At 39.6% G+C, this 5,769-nt stretch overlaps 1 protein-coding gene across 1 annotated transcript in view; it reads left to right on the forward strand.

Annotated features, from left to right (window-relative positions):
- The first annotated feature begins 1,327 nt into the window (after window positions 1-1,327).
- The window catches only part of ELOVL7 (ELOVL fatty acid elongase 7), a 51,704-nt gene continuing 47,262 nt past the window's right edge, over window positions 1,328-5,769 (forward strand). The window contains exon 1 of the mRNA XM_006023532.2: window positions 1,328-1,346. The gene's annotated coding sequence lies outside the window, so the exon portion shown is untranslated. The remainder of the gene's footprint in view (window positions 1,347-5,769) is intronic.

The following is a 5,769-nucleotide window of genomic DNA, read 5'->3' on the forward strand; positions in this document are numbered from 1 at the left end:
TTGACCTTACTGCCTCTCCCATACTTCCATCCATCGCCTTTCCCATCCTGGCCTTACTTCGCTCTACCATAGTCAACTGTGGTGTATGTTTTCTGGAGTTCTACTTCTTTTATTTGCTCCCCATTGCTGCACTGTCTCGCCTATTTTCTTTCAAACCCTCTTTCTATTTAGCATTTCTGTTTCTGGCTTATTGTATCAGTATCTTCTGAAACTGCCCACCCCAATGGTGCATAAATTGGGAAATTTAAGCAGTAGCAGCCAGGGGACCAAAAGAGACCATAGAGGAATACAAAATGCGTATGTGTTGAGGGGGTTGGTAAGAGGCCAGTCCTTATAGTCTTCTGCAGGTGTGGAAATGAGACAGTGCAGAGATTCATCTTTGTATCAGGTTTTTGTTGGTTAGATATCTGATAAATTTGAAGCTTTTAACCTGAGGTTGTCTGCCTGCCAAAAGGGAGACGAGACGGAACAGTCTCTCACTAATCCAGTATCCCAGAGTCTGTTAGCCCCACCTTCAGTGCAGCTTTATGGTTGTTTCTGTAATATGAATAGAGGTTCTCCTATTCTGTTCCCAGCCAGTAGTAAGCAACACCTCTGCTTTTTAGTCAAAGTACTCATTCATTTTTTATTTGTTTGAAGCTGCAAAATAATGGAATTGATGTTTTTGCCAGTCTTACTATTGCCCAGGTGTATCTGAAAAGTAACAGCAAAACCTAACAAGACTCTGACTCCTATCTTTTTCGTTCTACAAGTTGTGTAAACTTGGCAAAGCAACCTGTCTGTCTGCAGACCTGGGACTCTTAGCAATGGTAAGGGTCAAACCAAACACTGAATAACAAGAGTGCTATTTAGAAAACAAGCCTTTATGGAACCATTTTATTTTGCATTTCCCTTTTTTGGAAGCTTTTTGGTTTTGTGTGTGTATATGTATGTGTATATTTTACAGTAAGATTAAAAACTGAAAGTACTTTGCATTCCCCATGGCCCTGGAAACAGAACATAATAGCATTGCACTAGGGCAGTGATTCTCAACCAGCTGCAGCACCCTGATGTTGTGGCAGCTGTGGAAGGGTGCCCCTGAGAGGGAGATAAGTGCAGGCTCTTCTCTTCTAGATGCCCCTCCTTCTCCTGCCACTCACTGGAGTGTAGGCCCTTCCTTTCCTGCTGGTGCTCTTCCTTCCTGGTCTCTCTCCAAGCAGATAAGCACTATAAATAAAACAACATTAGTTTATTTATTGGGGTGCCACTTGATACACAAGTTGTTCTGGAGTCTTGTGTCTAAAAAGATTGAGAACCAGAATGTATACCTGACCAGTGTGCTAGACTTGAGCTGTATGTGACACAAGGTGAATACAGCATAAATAGTCAAAAGTAAACTTTATAAGTATTGGACTACCCTGTCCTGTTTATAAGTATTAGACATGCCCTGCCTTGTCTAAACTATGTATTGTTAATGGAGTTAATTTTATGCCTGATTTTTTTGTCTTCTGATTGCTGCTTTTTCTTGAGGGTAAGAAATAATAATAGCCAAGAAAGTAATGCAGTAAACTTTATAATATAGGCTCTTTGGTCATGTCTACACCCTGGTAGCTAAAAAGACCCAGTGGGCTATACTTCAGCATGCTCCAGCTACCTGTGCCTGCAGATATGCTCTAGACCTGGAAACATGATGGTAAGGTTGCTCCCAGTAGCTGCCTTTCAAGCACACTGGAGACTGAGGCCTTGAGAGCAGCTGGCAGAAGGGTGCCCTAGAAGGGTTTTATCAATGTATTTGTGTATTTGGAGCATACCTGCAGGAGTGGATTGGTGGGATATGCTCAGAAATGGACAACCAGGGCTCTCTGGCTGGAACAGCATAGTTGTACCCAATCAGCCTTTTTGCCTTAGATGAGCTTTGCAACAGAAGTCAATAGCTATTTTTTAGTGGTGGACTGGACCTTCTGACCTGGCCACTGCTGTTCGGCTTCTTCCTCAGTGTCTAGTGCAACACCTCCCAGTGTCTGGCCACCTCATGGGCTTTGTTGCTAGACCCTGCTTTACAAGATTAAGTCAAACATTACCACCAATTATCTTGGCTGATGCCAAGCATGCAGTTGTTTTGAGATCACTTTGGATTAAATATGTAATGCTAAATAGTGTAGTCACAATATTTCATTAAAATCCTACTTAAAATAGTAATTTTTTTATACAAATGAAGTATGTCTAAGTGGAAGTTTTATTTATTCTGCCATTATTTTGCTTGGGTTTGTTAGTCTTGGCTGCTTATGAAGGTCAGGATGAGTGTGGGTCAAGGCTTCAGTAGTTACATTGTTGCCTGTGCCACTTGTGTAACTTTTTAAACATTGTTAGTCTACTCTGAAAATGAAGTGTATTTTAAATGGCATAGATTGTTATCTTAAAATGTGCTCAGGGTATCAATGAAGTGAGACCTTTTTTTCAGTGAGATTCAGGGTGTGGGGAGGTGTTTAATTTCCTTTGTTCCCTTGTTCCTCTCGGCTAAAACATTTTTCTGAATGCCATCGCAAGCAAACTGGGTTCTCTCCCATTCCATATTCCCTGTAAGGGAGGTTGTCCTGGTCAGATTTAGCCCTTGGTTTCAGCTGTGTAGCCCTTGCTGTGACATCTATGTAAAATTGTGTCAATACATGGAACTTGTTAACAGTCCCACTTAACAAGAAGCAATGAAATAAAGATCACTCCTTCTTACCTTTCATGTGAATTATGAACGGGAGTAAAAAGCTGTAAACTTTCATTCCTGTCCCTGTTCTGCTGATCCCAACTTAACTGTGCATTAATTTGCCTCAGCCAGACAAATTTGTGGTGAATTTCTGGATTTTGTTGTTGTCTTTCTTAACTCACTTTAGCCATGATACGTACAAATATAATTTGCAAGATAAACCTAGAGATTTCAAATAGGAATTCATAGTGTTTAAAAAACATTCCTCCCTGTTGTGGTCTTTGAGTTCTTTGCAACCAAAATGTAGGTTTTTTGGGGTTTTTGTTGGTTTTTTGTTTTTTTTGGTTTTTACACACTCTGTAAAAAAAAAACAAAGCTGGCATTTTCTGAGAGGTGTCTGGAGTCTAAAAAGGTTGAGAACTTTGAATTAACACTTCAGCATCAAATATGCTGAAGGTTCTCAGACTTTTGAATTGGTGGGGGGGGGGAGGGGATCCTTAGCTGCCCCAAGCTAATATAATGCTCATCTCTCAGAAATTATTTGCAGGTTGTTTTTTTTTTTCCAGCGGTGTTTGCAAGTCTTACAAGGTTATTAGACAATCTCCAGATTCATGGAGTAAGGTTATCTTTGTAGATAATGGCATGGAAAATGCTTGTCATGATGGGATTCCTGTTGTTAAAGGTAAATTGTATGTGTAGGGGACACAATTTTTTAGGGGCTAGTTCAAGACACTTGCATGAACTCCCACCAAAATGAAGGAACATTAAATCTTGTTATTTCCTGTTTCAAATGTAAGGTGCACTGGGGACTTACTTTCTTCAGCATGAACATTTTTACACAAAGCAACTACAATCCTAAAAATAGCCTATTGGACATATTATATCTTCTTCAGGGAAACTCTAACACTAATTTTAACAGAAAAGTATGTGTCGGACCCGATGTATGACTTGAGGCTATGGTGATTGAGTTATTTCCTAATAGTTTTCTTTTACACTTGAGAATTAAGTTGTAAATAGTAGATTCTTAAATTAACAAACTGAAGATTGCTCCCTTCCTTACTCATGTGCATATTCCCAAGTGTTGGCTCTTTAGCTGCTTTACATTACTTTGAAGCTTTTGAGGACTGGGATTTAATTGTTAAAATTAACATACTGCTTCTTGGTTTTACAGTGTTAAGGTAGATAAATCACACTGCCTATCACTTTGATAATATTCATTTTTTTTAATGATTAGACTTTCATTAATGCCATACACTTTAGTCTGGACACAGTTCTGTTGAAATTAATCCCTTAGGTCACTTTAATATAGTTTAAATATGACAAAGCTTTATATAGAATTAAAGGCAATATAACATTAGAGTTAGAAAGCAATTTGTTTGGTTTTAAGTTGAAAGCTTTTCTCTGAGAACATAAGTGGAACATGCTTAAATCATTTTATATATAGTTCTGATATAGAATAATTCACTGCTAGATTTGCCTGTATCTTCCTTGTCTGTTACATGCTTCCAATTATGTGCCTGCAGGTTGCTCATCCTCTGTCTCCTGTAGTTCTGGTTGTGCAGTTCTGACCATTTGCAGCTAAACTATCAACAGCTCTTGGCTGCTCAGACAGAAGCTGAAACTAGCTGCTGCTGAGAACCTGAATTCCATGAGCAGATCCAGGATTTTGAAAAAGACTAAAAATGGTTTGCACAGCTGTGCAATGGAGGGAGATCAGGAGTAGCTAACCAATATCAAGCTATCCTTTATTCAACAGTTTTGCTTAGTAAAACACTGAGATCATTAAACCAGAGAGGGCTATTAACACCCGTTGAATGAAAAACAATTAGCAGGGGTTGGGTACATTATAATGAGCCATGAAGTCAACTGACTCTCAGCACTGCCTGAATAAAAATTCTACTTCTGATTTTAAATGTTGAGTGGAGCAGGAATTAAAGCAGGTATGACTACATCAGTGTACCCTCCCTGGGTCTGCCCCTGTTGGAGTCTGTCCCTACCTCTATACAGTTTCTGGAAGGAAGAAAAAAAAAAAAGAGAGAAATGGTTGCCATTCTACAATATCTTCTATTCTGGACAGAAAAATCAGCTTCCCCATGTAAAATATGCCCTCAATTTTGGAAGGCTTTCTGTGGGGTGGGGTGAGGAAGGTGCAGTGTGGTATCTGAGTAGATATAGTATTTGTTGTCCTTGTCTTAAGCAAGAGTGTCAAATTTAGGAAAACATTGAACACCTTTGCAAGTTACAGAAATGTTGTCTACTGAAAGCCTCACAAAATTGCTAAAAACCAAGAGTGGGTAGAATTTCCACTCTTGAAATTTCCATTAATGAAAAATGAGTTGCTACTCATGAAAAATGGTTTCTGGCTAGTTTATTAACAAACAAGCCAGAGACCTTTTTTCATGCCTTGAAATGAGGGGAGGGAAGCAGGGATTTATTTACAGATTAAACTTTCTATGAAAGCAGAGAGAAGAATTGTATTCCAATTTTCTTTTTGGAATAATGGCAAATTCAGATACTGCCTTGTTGAAAACAAAGTTTGGCTAGATCTAATTTCTTACTTACCTTTAAAATGATGTGGTAGAATATTGCAGTTCCCAGGCTTTCAGAGGCAGTTTGACACTACTGGTTCTGCCAAGCTGGATTGCGTTCACAGACTGGCTTTGTGCATTTCATGCAGGGCTTGGGCTGATGCACGCTGCATGTAGTGAGTGCGTCCAGGCAGAGACCCACAGGCAGCATTGAAACCCAAATGATAGGGCTCCACGGACCAGATTGGCCCGTGGGCTGTATCTTTAACACCCCCTGCTTTAATCTAGTCAGTTTTATATCACAGTAACTTTTGTCCAGGGTCCTGAGCTTTGGTTCTTAGTTGAATTGTTAATCTAAAACAACCCTTTTGAGATGGAGGAATCATGCGATTTAAAATCATTTGGCAAGTCACTGGCAGAGGTGGGAATAGACTCAGGAACTGAACATGCAGCAGGGCACAGGAGGTTGAGTCAGCTGAGCAGCTTCATAAGTACAGAATATAATCACCTTCTTGAGAATTTGAAGAAAGCGTTGCATTTCTGGTAGGAGGACAAAGCTTCACT

The sequence above is a fragment of the Alligator sinensis genome, unplaced genomic scaffold (assembly GCF_000455745.1).
Source record: "Alligator sinensis unplaced genomic scaffold, ASM45574v1 scaffold862_1, whole genome shotgun sequence".
Lineage (NCBI taxonomy): Eukaryota > Metazoa > Chordata > Crocodylia > Alligatoridae > Alligator > Alligator sinensis.